Source organism: Phalangium opilio, unplaced genomic scaffold (genome assembly GCF_054372755.1).
Source record: "Phalangium opilio isolate 3A_F unplaced genomic scaffold, DU_Popi_V2 ptg000082l_1, whole genome shotgun sequence".
In the NCBI taxonomy this organism is placed as follows: Eukaryota; Metazoa; Arthropoda; class Arachnida; order Opiliones; family Phalangiidae; genus Phalangium; species Phalangium opilio.
Window position 1 is genome coordinate 16931685 of NW_028324189.1, and position 16040 is coordinate 16947724.

The 16040-nt window shown below is 38.6% G+C and overlaps 15 pseudogenes; all 15 read right to left on the bottom strand.

The window, feature by feature from the left end:
• Nucleotides 1-810: 810 nt before the first annotated feature.
• LOC149653016 (5S ribosomal RNA) lies at nt 811-929 on the bottom strand (annotated as a pseudogene).
• A 363-nt stretch (nt 930-1292) lies between these two features.
• LOC149653017 (5S ribosomal RNA) lies at nt 1293-1411 on the bottom strand (annotated as a pseudogene).
• A 360-nt stretch (nt 1412-1771) lies between these two features.
• On the bottom strand, nt 1772-1890 carry LOC149653018 (5S ribosomal RNA; annotated as a pseudogene).
• A 363-nt stretch (nt 1891-2253) lies between these two features.
• On the bottom strand, nt 2254-2372 carry LOC149653019 (5S ribosomal RNA; annotated as a pseudogene).
• Nucleotides 2373-2732: 360 nt separating this feature from the next.
• LOC149653020 (5S ribosomal RNA) lies at nt 2733-2851 on the bottom strand (annotated as a pseudogene).
• A 363-nt stretch (nt 2852-3214) lies between these two features.
• Nucleotides 3215-3333, bottom strand: LOC149653021 (5S ribosomal RNA; annotated as a pseudogene).
• Nucleotides 3334-3455: 122 nt separating this feature from the next.
• Nucleotides 3456-3558, bottom strand: LOC149653022 (5S ribosomal RNA; annotated as a pseudogene).
• A 137-nt stretch (nt 3559-3695) lies between these two features.
• LOC149653023 (5S ribosomal RNA) lies at nt 3696-3814 on the bottom strand (annotated as a pseudogene).
• Nucleotides 3815-4175: 361 nt separating this feature from the next.
• Nucleotides 4176-4294, bottom strand: LOC149653024 (5S ribosomal RNA; annotated as a pseudogene).
• A 361-nt stretch (nt 4295-4655) lies between these two features.
• On the bottom strand, nt 4656-4774 carry LOC149653025 (5S ribosomal RNA; annotated as a pseudogene).
• Nucleotides 4775-5135: 361 nt separating this feature from the next.
• On the bottom strand, nt 5136-5254 carry LOC149653026 (5S ribosomal RNA; annotated as a pseudogene).
• Nucleotides 5255-5616: 362 nt separating this feature from the next.
• Nucleotides 5617-5735, bottom strand: LOC149653027 (5S ribosomal RNA; annotated as a pseudogene).
• A 363-nt stretch (nt 5736-6098) lies between these two features.
• On the bottom strand, nt 6099-6217 carry LOC149653028 (5S ribosomal RNA; annotated as a pseudogene).
• Nucleotides 6218-6579: 362 nt separating this feature from the next.
• Nucleotides 6580-6698, bottom strand: LOC149653029 (5S ribosomal RNA; annotated as a pseudogene).
• Nucleotides 6699-7059: 361 nt separating this feature from the next.
• Nucleotides 7060-7178, bottom strand: LOC149653030 (5S ribosomal RNA; annotated as a pseudogene).
• Between the last annotated feature and the right edge of the window lie 8862 nt (nt 7179-16040).

Consider the following 16040-nt stretch of genomic DNA (forward strand, 5'->3'; position numbering starts at 1 on the left):
GAAACAGAGTTACGAGCCTGCAAAGTTTATTTTCAAAAATCAAAAGTAACCTTCTAACAATAAGTGAGACAAAAAATAAGTTGACGACGATATTGAGGTAGCCTCAAGTTTAAAGTACCATTGTATGGGGAGCAAAGAGTACTATAACATATCCAAAGGAGATCCCAGTATCTCTTGTAGAACAAGAGTTATGAGCCTCCAAAGTTTAGTGCAAAAATCATAAGTAACATAATAAAAATAAGTGAGACGATACCAAAGTTGACGAACATTTTGCTTAATATCTCGGACCCTGTTTGTCCTAGCTCAATGTTTTTAGTATGGTTAGATGGGGGACAATTTGGACTATAACATATCCTAAGGACATCCCCGTATCTCTAGTAGACACAGAGTTATGGGCCTGCAAAGTATAGTCTAATGCATTTGCTATGGACGGGTTGTTTGTTTACGTTTAGCTTAATTACTCGGCCCCTGTTTGTCGTAGCTCAATGTTTTTAGTATGGTTAGATGGGGGACAAATTGGACTATAACATACTCAAAGGACATCCCCGTATCTCCAGTAGAAACAGAGTTACGAGCCAGCAAAGTATAGTCTAATGCATTTTCTATGGAGGGGTTTGTTTGTTCACGTATTGCTTAACTTCGGTGATCGGACGTGAACCGGTGTTTTTATCGTGATATGGCCGTTGCCGAGAGTGCTAGTTAATTAAGTGAGACAAATTAACCTTCATCATTTTAAAACAATAACAAAAAGAAAACATGTTTGCTTTTTTCATATCTATTAAAGTTTAAAAGAGGAAAAAAAAGTGAAAAAGTCATCGGCACGCAGTGTTCCTAAGTGGTCTCCCTCCCAAGTAGTGACTGCGCTCGACGCTGCTTAACTTCGGTTACCGGACGAGAACCGGTGTATTCAGCGTGATATGGCCGTTGCCGAGAGTGCTAGCTAATAATTTGAATTTAATTAACTTTCATCACTATAAAACAATAACAAAAAAGAAGATATGTTTGCTTTTTTCATATCTGGTGGAATTTGAAAGAGGAAACAAAAGTGAAAAAGCCAACGGCACGCAGTATTCCCACGTAGTGTATGCGCTCGACGCTGCTTAACTTCGGTGATCGGACGTGAACAGGTGTTTTCAGCGTGATATGGCCGTTGCCGAGAGTGCTAGTTAATAATTCGAATTTAAATTAAGTGAGACAAATTAACCTTCATCATTTTAAAACAAAAACAAAAAGAAAACCTGTTTGCTTTTTACATATCTATTAAAATTTAAAAGAGGAAAAAAAAGTGAAAAAGCCAACGGCACGCAGTGTTCCTAAGTGGTCGCCCTCCCAAGTACTTACTGCGCTCGACGCTGCTTAACTTCGGTTATCGGACGAAAACCGGTGTATTCAGTGTGATATGGCCGTTGCCGAGAGTGCTAGTTAATAATTTGAATTTAATTAACATTCATCTTTAAAAAACAATAACAAAATGAAGATATGTTTGCTTTTTTCATATCTGGTGGAATTTAAAAGAGGAAACAAAAGTGAAAAAACAAACGGCACGCAGTATTCCCAAGTACTGACTGCGCTCGACGCTGCTAACGTCGGCGATCGGACGAGAACCGGTGTTCTCAGCGTGATATGGCCGTTGCCGAGAGTGCTAGATAATAATTCGAATTTAAATTAAGTGAGACAAATTAACTTTCATCTTTTTCAAACAATAACAAAAAGAAAATATGTTTGCTTTTTTCATATCTATTGGAATTTAAAAGAGGAAAAAAAGTGAAAAAGTTAACGGCACGCAGTGTTCCTAAGTGGTCGCCCTCCCAAGTACTGACTGCGCTCGACGCTGCTTAACTTCGGCTATCGGACGAGAACCGGTGTATTCAGCGTGATATGGCCGTTGCCGAGAGTGCTAGTTAATAATTTGAATTTAATTAACCTTCATCTTTATAAAACAATACCAAAAAGAAGATATGTTTGCTTTTTTCATATCTGGTGGAATTTAAAAGAGGAAACAAAAGTGAAAAAGCAAACGGCACGCAGTATTCCCAAGTACTGTATGCGCTCGACGCTGCTTGACTTCGGTGATCGGACGTGAACAGGTGTTTTCAGCGTGATATGGCCGTTGCCGAGAGTGCTAGTTAATAATTCGGATTTAAATTAAGTGAGACAAATTAACCTTCATCATTTTAAAACAATAACAAAAAGAAAACCTGTTTGCTTTTTACATATCTATTAAAATTTAAAAGAGGAAAAAAAAAGTGAAAAAGCCAACGGCACGCAGTGTTCCTAAGTGGTCGCCCTCCCAAGTACTTACTGCGCTCGACGCTGCTTAACTTCGGTTATCGGACGAAAACCGGTGTATTCAGTGTGATATGGCCGTTGCCGAGAGTGCTAGTTAATAATTTGAATTTAATTAACATTCATCTTTAAAAAACAATAACAAAATGAAGATATGTTTGCTTTTTTCATATCTGGTGGAATTTAAAAGAGGAAACAAAAGTGAAAAAACAAACGGCACGCAGTATTCCCAAGTACTGACTGCGCTCGACGCTGCTAACGTCGGCGATCGGACGAGAACCGGTGTTCTCAGCGTGATATGGCCGTTGCCGAGAGTGCTAGATAATAATTCGAATTTAAATTAAGTGAGACAAATTAACTTTCATCTTTTTCAAACAATAACAAAAAGAAAATATGTTTGCTTTTTTCATATCTATTGGAATTTAAAAGAGGAAAAAAAGTGAAAAAGTTAACGGCACGCAGTGTTCCTAAGTGGTCGCCCTCCCAAGTACTGACTGCGCTCGACGCTGCTTAACTTCGGCTATCGGACGAGAACCGGTGTATTCAGCGTGATATGGCCGTTGCCGAGAGTGCTAGTTAATAATTTGAATTTAATTAACCTTCATCTTTATAAAACAATACCAAAAAGAAGATATGTTTGCTTTTTTCATATCTGGTGGAATTTAAAAGAGGAAACAAAAGTGAAAAAGCAAACGGCACGCAGTATTCCCAAGTACTGTATGCGCTCGACGCTGCTTAACTTCGGTGATCGGACGTGAACAGGTGTTTTCAGCGTGATATGGCCGTTGCCGAGAGTGCTAGTTAATAATTCGGATTTAAATTAAGTGAGACAAATTAACCTTCATCATTTTAAAACAATAACAAAAAGAAAACCTGTTTGCTTTTTACATATCTATTAAAATTTAAAAGAGGAAAAAAAAAGTGAAAAAGCCAACGGCACGCAGTGTTCCTAAGTGGTCTCCCTCCCAAGTAATGACTGCGCTCGACGCTGCTTAACTTCGGTTATCGGACGAGAACCGGTGTATTCATCGTGATATGGTCGTTGCCGAGAATGCTAGTTAATAATTTGAATTTAATTAACTTTCTTCTTTATAAAACAATAACAAAAAGAAGATATGTTTGCTTTTTTCATATCTGGTGGAATTTGAAAGAGGAAACAAAAGTGAAAAAGCCAACGGCACGCAGTATTCCCAAGTACTGTATGCGCTCGACGCTGCTTAACTTCGGTGATCGGACGTGAACCGGTGTTTTCAGCGTGATATGGCCGTTGCCGAGAGTGCTAGTTAATAATTCGAATTTAAATTAAGTGAGACAAATTAACCTTCATCATTTTAAAACAATAACAAAAAGAAAACCTGTTTGCTTTTTACATATCTATTAAAATTTAAAAGAGGAAAAAAAAGTGAAAAACCCAACGGCACGCAGTGTTCCTAAGTGGTCTCCCTCCCAAGTAATGACTGCGCTCGACGCTGCTTAACTTCGGTTATCGGACGAGAACCGGTGTATTCAGCGTGATATGGCCGTTGCCGAGAATGCTAGTTAATAATTTGAATTTAATTAACTTTCATCTTTATAAAACAATAACAAAAAGAAGATATGTTTGCTTTTTTCATATCTGGTGGAATTTGAAAGAGGAAACAAAAGTGAAAAAGCAAACGGCACGCAGTATTCCCAAGTACTGACTGCGCTCGACGCTGCTAACGTCGGCGATCGGACGAGAACCGGTGTTCTCAGCGTGATATGGCCGTTGCCGAGAGTGCTATTTAATAATTCGGATTTAAATTAAGTGAGACAAATTAACCTTCATCATTTTAAAACAATAACAAAAAGAAAACCTGTTTGCTTTTTACATATCTATTAAAATTTAAAAGAGGAAAAAAAAGTGAAAAAGCCAACGGCACACAGTGTTCCTAAGTGGTCGCCCTCCCAAGTACTGACTGCGCTCGACGCTGCTTAACTTCGGCTATCGGACGAGAACCGGTGTATTCAGCGTGATATGGCCGTTGCCGAGAGTGCTAGTTAATAATTTGAATTTAATTAACCTTCATCTTTATAAAACAATACCAAAAAGAAGATATGTTTGCTTTTTTCATATCTGGTGGAATTTAAAAGAGGAAACAAAAGTGAAAAAGCAAACGGCACGCAGTATTCCCAAGTACTGTATGCGCTCGACGCTGCTTTACTTCGGTGATAGGACGTGAACCGGTGTTTTCAGCGTGATATGGCCGTTGCCGAGAGTGCTAGTTAATAATTCGAATTTAAATTAAGTGAGACAAATTAACCTTCATCATTTTAAAACAATAACAAAAAGAAAACGTGTTTGGTTTTTTCATATCTATTAAAATTTAAAAGAGGAAAAAAAGTGAAAAAGCCAACGGCACGCAGTGTTCCTAAGTGGTCTCCCTCCCAAGTAATGACTGCGCTCGACGCTGCTTAACTTCGGTTATCGGACGAGAATCGGTGTTTTCAGCGTGATATGGCCGTTGCCGAGAGTGCTAGTTAATAATTTGAATTTAATTAACTTTCATCTTTATAAAACAATAACAAAAAGAAGATAAGTTTGCTTTTTTCATATCTGGTGGAATTTGAAAGAGGAAACAAAAGTGAAAAAGCAAACGGCACGCAGTATTCCCAAGTACTGACTGCGCTCGACGCTGCTAACGTCGGCGATCGGACGAGAACCGGTGTTCTCAGCGTGATATCGCCGTTGCCGAGAGTGCTAGATAATAATTCGAATTTAAATTAAGTGAGACAAATTAACCTTCATCTTTTTCAAACAATAACAAAAAGAAAATATGTTTGCTTTTTTCATATCTATTGGAATTTAAAAGAGAAAAAAAAAGTGAAAAAGCTAACGGCACGCAGTGTTCCTAAGTGGTCGCCCTCCCAAGTACTGACTGCGCTCGACGCTGCTTAACTTCGGTTATCGGTCGAGAACCGGTGTATTCAGCGTGATATGGCCGTTGCCGAGAGTGCTAGTTAATAATTTGAATTTAATTAACCTTCATCTTTATAAAACAATAACAAAAAGAAGATATGTTTGCTTTTTTCATATCTGGTGGAATTTAAAAGAGGAAACAAAAGTGAAAAAACAAACGGCACGCAGTATTCCCAAGTACTGTATGCGCTCGACGCTGCTTAACTTCGGTGATCGGACGTGAACCGGTGTTTTCAGCGTGATATGGCCGTTGCCGAGAGTGCTAGTTAATAATTCGAATTTAAATTAAGTGAGACAAATTAACCTTCATCATTTTAAAACATAAACAAAAAGAAAACATGTTTGCTTTTTTCATATCTATTAAAATTTAAAAGAGGAAAAAAAAGTGAAAAAGCCAACGGCACGCAGTGTTCCTAAGTGGTCTCCCTCCCAAGTAATGACTGCGCTCGACGCTGCTTAACTTCGGTTATCTGACGAGAACCGGTGTATTCATCGTGATATGGCCGTTGCCGGGAATGCTAGTTAATAATTTGAATTTAATTAACTTTCTTCTTTATAAAACAATAACAAAAAGAAGATATGTTTGCTTTTTTCATATCTGGTGGAATTTAAAAGAGGAAACAAAAGTGAAAAAGCAAATGGCACGCAGTATTCCCAAGTACTGTATGCGCTCGACGCTGCTCTACTTCGGTGATCGGACGTGAACCGGTGTTTTCAGCGTGATATGGCCGTTGCCGAGAGTGCTAGTTAATAATTCGAATTTAAATTAAGTGAGACAAATTAACCTTCATCATTTTAAAACAATAACAAAAAGAAAACCTGTTTGCTTTTTACATATCTATTAAAATTTAAAAGAGGAAAAAAAAAGTGAAAAAGCCAACGGCACGCAGTGTTCCTAAGTGGTCGCCCTCCCAAGTACTGACTGCGCTCGACGCTGCTTAACTTCGGTTATCGGACGAGAACCGGTGTATTCAGCGTGATATGGCCGTTGCCGAAAGTGCTAGTTAATAATTTGAATTTAATTAACCTTCATCTTTATAAAACAATAACAAAAAGAAGATATGTTTGCTTTTTTCATATCTGGTGGAATTTAAAAGAGGAAACAAAAGTGAAAAAACAAACGGCACGCAGTATTCCCAAGTACTGTATGCGCTCGACGCCGCTTAACTTCGGTGATCGGACGTGAACCGGTGTTTTCAGCGTGATATGGCCGTTGCCGAGAGTGCTAGTTAATAATTCGAATTTAAATTAAGTGAGACAAATTAACCTTCATCATTTTAAAACAATAACAAAAAGAAAACCTGTTTGCTTTTTACATATCTATTAAAATTTAAAAGAGGGAAAAAAAGTGAAAAAGCCAACGGCACGCAGTGATCCTAAGTGGTCTCCCTCCCAAGTAATGACTGCGCTCGACGCTGCTTAACTTCGGTTATGGGACGAGAATCGGTGTATTCAGCGTGATATGGCCGTTGCCGAGAGTGCTAGTTAATAATTTGAATTTAATTAACTTTCATCTTTATAAAACAATAACAAAAAGAAGATATGTTTGCTTTTTTCATATCGGGTGGAATTTAAAAGAGGAAACAAAAGTGAAAAAGCCAACGGCACGCAGTATTCCCAAGTACTGACTGCGCTCGACGCTGCTAACGTCGGCGATCGGACGAGAACCGGTGTTCTCAGCGTGATATGGCCGTTGCCGAAAGTGCTAGATAATAATTCGAATTTAAATTAAGTGAGACAAATTAACCTTCATCTTTTTCAAACAATAACAAAAAGAAAATATGTTTGCTTTTTTCATATCTATTGGAATTTAAAAGAGGAAAAAAAATTGAAAAAGCCAACGGCACGCAGTGTTCCTAAGTGGTCTCCCTCCCAAGTAATGACTGCGCTCGACGCTGCTTAACTTCGGTTATCGGACGAGAATCGGTGTATTCAGCGTGATATGGCCGTAGACACAGAGTTATGGGCCTGCAAAGTATAGTCTAATGCATTTCCTATGGACGGGTTGTTTGTTTACGTTTAGCTTAATTACTCGGCCCCTGTTTGTCGTAGCTCAATGTTTTTAGTATGGTTAGATGGGGGACAAATTGTACTATAACATACTCAAAGGACATCCCCGTATCTCCAGTAGAAACAGAGTTACGAGCCTGCAAAGTATAGTCTAACTCATTTCCTATGGAGGAGTTTGTTTGTTCACGTATTGCTTAATTACTTGACCCTGTTCTTTCGATTAAAAATAATAACATATCTTTAGTGTAGCGGTTATCGCATCCGCCTCACTCCCGGAAGGCCACAGGTTCGAAACCGCGAAGTTTTTTTTTATAATTATCCGAACATTTGTGTCAAGGTCACATTATTTACATCCCCGTATCTCTGGTAGAACCAGAGTTACGAGCCTCCAGAATTTAGTCTAATGCATTTCCTATGGAGGGGTTTGTTTGTTTACGATTAGCTTAATTACTCGACTACTGTTTGTCGTAGCTCAATGTTTTTAGTATGGTTAGATGGGGGACAAATTGGACTATAACATACTCAAAGGACATCCCCGTATCTCCATTAGAAACAGAGTTACGAGCCTGCAAAGTATAGTCTAATGCATTTTCTATGGAGGGTTGTTCACGTATTGCTTAATTACTTGACCCTGTTCTTTCGATTAAAAATAATAACATATCTTTAGTGTAGCGGTTATCGCATCCGCCTCACTCCCGGAAGGTCACAGGTTCGAAACGGCGAAGTTTTTTTTTTTGCTTGGAACATGCAAAGACCTTTATAATTATCCGAACTTTTGTGTCAAGGTCACATTATTTACATCCCCGAATCTCTGGTAGAACCAGAGTTACGAGCCTCCAGAATTTAGTCTAATGTATTTCCTATGGAGGGGTTTGTTTGTTTACGATTAGCTTAATTACTCGACTACTGTTTGTCGTAGCCCTAATTCTTAGTATGGCTAGATGGGGGACAAATTGGTCTATAACATACTCAAAGGACATCCCCGTATCTCCAGTAGAAACAGAGTTACGAGCCTGCAAAGTTTATTTTCCAAAATCAAAAGTAACCTTCTAACAATAAGTGAGACAAAAAGTAAGTTGACGACGATATTGCGGTAGCCTCAAGTTTAGAGTATCCTTGTATGGGGAGCAAAGAGTACTATCACATATCCAAAGGAGATCCCAGTATCTCTTGTAGAACAAGAGTTATGAGCCTCCAAAGTTTAGAGCAAATATCATAAGTAACATAATAAAAATAAGTGAGACGATACCAAAGTTGACGAACATTTTGCTTAATATCTCGGCCCCTGTTTGTCGTAGCTCAATGTTTTTATTATGGTTAGATGGGGGACAATTTGGACTATAACATATCCTAAGGACATCCCCGTATCTTTAGTAGACACAGAGTTACGAGCCTCCAAAGTATAGTCTAATGCATTTCCTATGGAGGGGGTTTGTTTCGTTACGTTTTGCTTAAGTACTCGGACCCTGTTTGTCGTAGCCCAAAGTTTTTAGTATGGTTAGATGGGGGACAATTTGGACTATAGCATATCCTAAGGACATCCCCGTATCTTTAGTAAACACAGAGTTATGGGCCTGCAAAGTATAGTCTAATGCATTTCCTATGGAGGGGTTTGTTTGTTTACGATTAGCTTAATTACTCGACTACTGTTTGTCGTAGCTCAATGTTTTTAGTATGGTTAGATGGGGGACAAATTGGACTATAACATACTCAAAGGACATCCCCGTATCTCCAGTAGAAACCGAGTTACGAGCCTGCAAAGTATAGTCTAATGCATTTTCTATGGAGGGGTTTGTTTGTTCACGTATTGCTTAATTACTTGACCCTGTTCTTTCGATTAAAAATAATAACATATCTTTAGTGTAGCGGTTATCGCATCCGCCTCACTCCCGGAAGGCCACAGGTTCGAAACCGCGAAGTTTTTTTTTTGCTTGGAACATGCAAAGACCTTTATAATTATCCGAACATTTGTGTCAAGGTCACATTATTTACATCCCTGTATCTCTGGTAGAACCAGAGTTACGAGCCTCCAGAATTTAGTCTAATGTATTTCCTATGGAGGGGTTTGTTTGTTTACGATTAGCTTAATTACTCGACTACTGTTTGTCGTAGCCCTAATTCTTACTATGGCTAGATGGGGGACAAATTGGTCTATAACATACTCAAAGGACATCCCCGTATCTCCAGTAGAAACAGAGTTACGAGCCTGCAAAGTATATTTTCAAAAATCAAAAGTAACCTTCTAACAATAAGTGAGACAAAAAGTAAGTTGACGACGATATTGAGGTAGCCTCAAGTTTAAAGTATCCTTTTATGGGGAGCAAAGAGTACTATAACATATCCAAAGGAGATCCAAGTATCTCTTGTAGAACAAGAGTTATGAGCCTCCAAAGTTTAGTGCAAAAATCATAAGTAACATAATAAAAATAAGTGAGACGATACCAAAGTTGACGAACATTTTGCTTAAGTACTCGGCCCCTGTTTGTCGTAGCTCAATGTTTTTAGTATGGTTAGATGGGGGACAATTTGGACTATAACATATCCTAAGGACATCCCCGTATCTCTAGTAGACACAGAGTTATGGGCCTGCAAAATATAGTCTAATGCATTTCCTATGGACGGGTTGTTTGTTTACGTTTAGCTTAATTACTCGGCCCCTGTTTGTCGTAGCTCAATGTTTTTAGTATGGTTAGATGGGGGACAAATTGGACTATAACATACTCAAAGGACATGCCCGTATCTCCAGTAGAAACAGAGTTACGAGCCTGCAAAATATAGTCTAATGCATTTTCTATGGAGGGGTTTGTTTTTTCACGTATTGCTTAATTACTTGACCCTGTTCTTTCGATTAAAAATAATAACATATCTTTAGTGTAGCGGTTATCGCATCCGCCTCACTCCCGGAAGGCCACAGGTTCGAAACCGCGAATTTATTTTTTTTGCTTGGAACATGCAAAGACCTATATAATTATCCGAACATTTGTGTCAAGGTCACATTATTTACATCCCCGTATCTCTGGTAGAACCAGAGTTACGAGCCTCCTGAATTTAGTCCAATGTATTTCCTATGGAGGGGTTTGTTTGTTTACGATTAGCTTAATTACTCGACTACTGTTTGTCGTAGCCCTAATTCTTACTATGGCTAGATGGGGGACAAATTGGTCTATAACATACTCAAAGGACATCCCCGTATCTCCAGTAGAAACAGAGTTACGAGCCTGCAAAGTATATTTTCAAAAATCAAAAGTAACCTTCTAACAATAAGTGAGACAAAAAGTAAGTTGACGACGATATTGAGGTAGCCTCAAGTTTAAAGTATCCTTTTATGGGGAGCAGAGAGTACTATAACATATCCAAAGGAGATCCAAGTATCTCTTGTAGAACAAGAGTTATGAGCCTCCAAAGTTTAGTGCAAAAATCATAAGTAACATAATAAAAATAAGTGAGACGATACCAAAGTTGACGAACATTTTGCTTAAGTACTCGGCCCCTGTTTGTCGTAGCTCAATGTTTTTAGTATGGTTAGATGGGGGACAAATTGGAATATAACATACTCAAAGAACATCGCCGTATCTACAGTAGAAACAGAGTTACGAGCCTGCAAAGTATAGTCTAATGCATTTTCTATGGAGGGGTTTGTTTGTTCACGTATTGCTTAATTACTTGACCCTGTTCTTTCGATTAAAAATAATAATATATCTTTAGTGTAGCGGTTATCGCATCCGCCCCACTCCCGGAAGGCCACAGGTTCGAAACCGCGAAGTTTTTTTTATAATTATCCGAACATTTGTGTCAAGGTCACATTATTTACATCCCCGTTTCTCTGGTAGAACCAGAGTTACGAGCCTCCAGAATTTAGTCTAATGGATTTCCTATGGAGGGGTTTGCTTGTTTACGATTAGCTTAATTACTCGACTACTGTTTGTCGTAGCTCAATGTTTTTAGTATGGTTAGATGTTGGACAAATTGGTCTATAACATACTCAAAGGACATCCCCGTATCTCCAGTAGAAACAGAGTTACGAGCCTGCAAAGTTTATTTTCAAAAATCAAAAGTAACCTTCTAACAATAAGTGAGACAAAAAATAAGTTGACGACGATATTGCGGTAGCCTCAAGTTTAAAGTATCCTTTTATTGGGAGCAAAGAGTACTATAACATATCCAAAGGAGATCCAAGTATCTCTTGTAGAACAAGAGTTATGAGCCTCCAAAGTTTAGTGCAAAAATCATAAGTAACATAATAAAAATAAGTGAGACGATACCAAAGTTGACGAACATTTTGCTTAATATCTCGGCCCTTGTTTGTCGTAGCTCAATGTTTTTAGTATGGTTAGATGGGGGACAATTTGGACTATATCATATCCTAAGGACATCCCCGTATCTCTTGTAGACACAGAGTTATGGGCCTGCAAAGTATAGTCTAATGCATTTCCTATGGACGGGTTGTTTGTTCACGTATTGCTTAATTACTTGACCCTGTTCTTTCGATTAAAAATAATAACATATCTTTAGTGTAGCGGTTATCGCATCCGCCTCACTCCCGGAAGGCCACAGGTTCGAAACCGCGAAGTTTTTTTTTTGCTTGGAACATGCAAAGACCTTTATAATTATCCGAACATTTGTGTCAAGGTCACATTATTTATATCCCCGTATCTCTGGTAGAACCAGAGTTACGAGCCTGCAAACTTTATTTTCAAAATTCAAAAGTAACCTTCTAACAATAAGTGAGACAAAAAATAAGTTGACGACGATATTGAGGTAGCCTCAAGTTTAAAGTATCCTTGTATGGGGAGCAAAGAGTACTATAACATATCCAAAGGAGATCCCAGTATCTCTTGTAGAACAAGAGTTATGAGCCTCCAAAGTTTAGTGCAAAAATCATAAGTAACATAATAAAAATAAGTGAGACGATACCAAAGTTGACGAACATTTTGCTTAAGTACTCGGCCCCTGTTTGTCGTAGCTCAATGTTTTTAGTATGGTTAGATGGGGGACAAATTGGAATATAACATACTCAAAGAACATCCCCGTATCTCCAGTAGAAACAGAGTTACGAGCCTGCAAACTATAGTCTAATGCATTTTCTATGGAGGGGTTTGTTTGTTCACGTATTGCTTAATTACTTGACCCTGTTCTTTCGATTAAAAATAATAACATATCTTTAGTGTAGCGGTTATCGCATCCGCCTCACTCCCGGAAGGCCACAGGTTCGAAACCGCGAAGTTTTTTTTTATAACTATCCGAACATTTGTGTCAAGGTCACATTATTTACATCCCCGTATCTCTGGTAGAACCAGAGTTACGAGCCTCCAGAATTTAGTCTAATGGATTTCCTATGGAGGGGTTTGTTTGTTTACGATTAGCTTAATTACTCGACTACTGTTTGTCGTAGCTCAATGTTTTTAGTATGGTTAGATGTTGGACAAATTGGTCTATAACATACTCAAAGGACATCCCCGTATCTCCAGTAGAAACAGAGTTACGAGCCTGCAAAGTATAGTCTAATGCATTTTCTGTGGAGGGGTTTGTTTGTTCACGTATTGCTTAATTACTTGACCCTGTTCTTTCGATTAAAAATAATAACATATCTTTAGTGTAGCGGTTATCGCATCCGCCTCACTCCCGGAAGGCCACAGGTTCGAAACCGCGAAGTTTTTTTTTGCTTGGAACATGCAAAGACCTTTATAATTATCCGAACATTTGTGTCAAGGTCACATTATTTACATCCCCGTATCTCTGGTTGAACCAGAGTTACGAGCCTCCAGAATTTAGTCTAATGTATTTCCCATGGAGGGGTTTGTTTGTTTACGATTAGCTTAATTACTCGACTACTGTTTGTCGTAGCCCTAATTCTTAGTATGGCTAGATGGGGGACAAATTGGTCTATAACATACTCAAAGGACATCCCCGTATCTCCAGTAGAAACAGAGTTACGAGCCTGCAAAGTTTTTTTTCAAAAATCAAAAGTAACCTTCTAACAATAAGTGAGACAAAACATAAGTTGACGACGATATTGAGGTAGCCTCAAGTTTAAAGTATCCTTGTATGGGGAGCAAAGAGTACTATAACATATCCAAAGGAGATCCCAGTATCTCTTGTAGAACAAGAGTTATGAGCCTCCAAAGTTTAGTGCAAAAATCATAAGTAACATAATAAAATAAGTGAGACGATACCAAAGTTGACGAACATTTTGCTTAATATCTCGGCCCCTGTTTGTCGTAGCTCAATGTTTTTAGTATGGTTAGATGGGGGACAATTTGGACTTTATCATATCCTAAGGACATCCCCGTATCTCTAGTAGACAGAGTTATTGGCCTGCAAAGTATAGTCTAATGCATTTCCTATGGACGGGTTGTTTGTTTACGTTTAGCTTAATTACTCGGCCCCTGTTTGTCGTAGCTCAATGTTTTTAGTATGGTTAGATGGGGGACAAATTGGACTATAACATAATCAGAGGACATCCCCGTATCTCCAGTGGAAACAGAGTTACGAGCCTGCAAAGTATAGTCTAATGCATTTTCTATGGAGGGGTTTGTTTGTTCACGTATTGCTTAATTACTTGACCCTGTTCCTTCGATAAAAAATAATAACATATCTTTAGTGTAGCGGTTATCGCATCCGCCTCTATCCCGGAAGGCCACAGGTTCGAAACCGCGATGTTTTTTTTTTTTGCTTGGAACATGCAAAGACCTTTATAATTATCCGAACATTTGTGTCAAGGTTACATTATTTACATCCCCGTATCTCTGGTAGAACCAGAGTTACGAGCCTCCAGAATGTAGTCTAATGTATTTCCTATGGAGGGGTTTGTTTGTTTACGATTAGCTTAATTACTCGACTACTGTTTGTCGTAGCCCTAATTCTTAGTATGGCTAGATGGGGGACAAATTGGTCTATAACATACTCAAAGGACATCCCCGTATCTCCAGTAGAAACAGAGTTACGAGCCTGCAAAGTTTTTTTTCAAAAATCAAAAGTAACCTTCTAACAATAAGTGACACAAAACATAAGTTGACGACGATATTGAGGTAGCCTCAAGTTTAAAGTATCCTTGTATGGGGAGCAAAGAGTACTATAACATATCCAAAGGAAATCCCAGTATCTCTTGTAGAACAAGAGTTATGAGCCTCCAAAGTTTAGTGCAAAAATCATAAGTAACATAATAAAATAAGTGAGACGATACCAAAGTTGACGAACATTTTGCTTAATATCTCGGCCCCTGTTTGTCGTAGCTCAATGTTTTTAGTATGGTTAGATGGGGGACAATTTGGACTATAACATTTCTTAGGGACATCCCCGTATCTCTAGTAGACACAGAGTTATGGGCCTGCAAAGTATAGTCTAATGCATTTCCTATGGACGGCATGTTTGTTTACGTTTAGCTTAATTACTCGGCCCCTGTTTGTCGTAGCTCAATGTTTTTAGTATGGTTAGATGGGGGACAAATTGGACTATAACATACTCAAAGGACATCCCCGTATCTCCAGTAGAAACAGAGTTATGGGCCTGCAAAGTATAGTCTAATGCATTTTCTGTGGAGGGGTTTGTTTGTTCACGTATTGCTTAATTACTTGACCCTGTTCTTTCGATTAAAAATAATAACATATCTTTAGTGTAGCGGTTATCGCATCCGCCTCACTCCCGGAAGGCCACAGGTTCGAAACCGCGAAGTTTTTTTTTGCTTGGAACATGCAAAGACCTTTATAATTATCCGAACATTTGTGTCAAGGTCACATTATTTACATCCCCGTATCTCTGGTTGAACCAGAGTTACGAGCCTCCAGAATTTAGTCTAATGTATTTCCCATGGAGGGGTTTGTTTGTTTACGATTAGCTTAATTACTCGACTACTGTTTGTCGTAGCCCTAATTCTTAGTATGGCTAGATGGGGGACAAATTGGTCTATAACATACTCAAAGGACATCCCCGTATCTCCAGTAGAAACAGAGTTACGAGCCTGCAAAGTTTTTTTTCAAAAATCAAAAGTAACCTTCTAACAATAAGTGAGACAAAACATAAGTTGACGACGATATTGAGGTAGCCTCAAGTTTAAAGTATCCTTGTATGGGGAGCAAAGAGTACTATAACATATCCAAAGGAGATCCCAGTATCTCTTGTAGAACAAGAGTTATGAGCCTCCAAAGTTTAGTGCAAAAATCATAAGTAACATAATAAAATAAGTGAGACGATACCAAAGTTGACGAACATTTTGCTTAATATCTCGGCCCCTGTTTGTCGTAGCTCAATGTTTTTAGTATGGTTAGATGGGGGACAATTTGGACTTTATCATATCCTAAGGACATCCCCGTATCTCTAGTAGACAGAGTTATTGGCCTGCAAAGTATAGTCTAATGCATTTCCTATGGACGGGTTGTTTGTTTACGTTTAGCTTAATTACTCGGCCCCTGTTTGTCGTAGCTCAATGTTTTTAGTATGGTTAGATGGGGGACAAATTGGACTATAACATAATCAGAGGACATCCCCGTATCTCCAGTGGAAACAGAGTTACGAGCCTGCAAAGTATAGTCTAATGCATTTTCTATGGAGGGGTTTGTTTGTTCACGTATTGCTTAATTACTTGACCCTGTTCCTTCGATAAAAAATAATAACATATCTTTAGTGTAGCGGTTATCGCATCCGCCTCTATCCCGGAAGGCCACAGGTTCGAAACCGCGATGTTTTTTTTTTTTGCTTGGAACATGCAAAGACCTTTATAATTATCCGAACATTTGTGTCAAGGTTACATTATTTACATCCCCGTATCTCTGGTAGAACCAGAGTTACGAGCCTCCAGAATGTAGTCTAA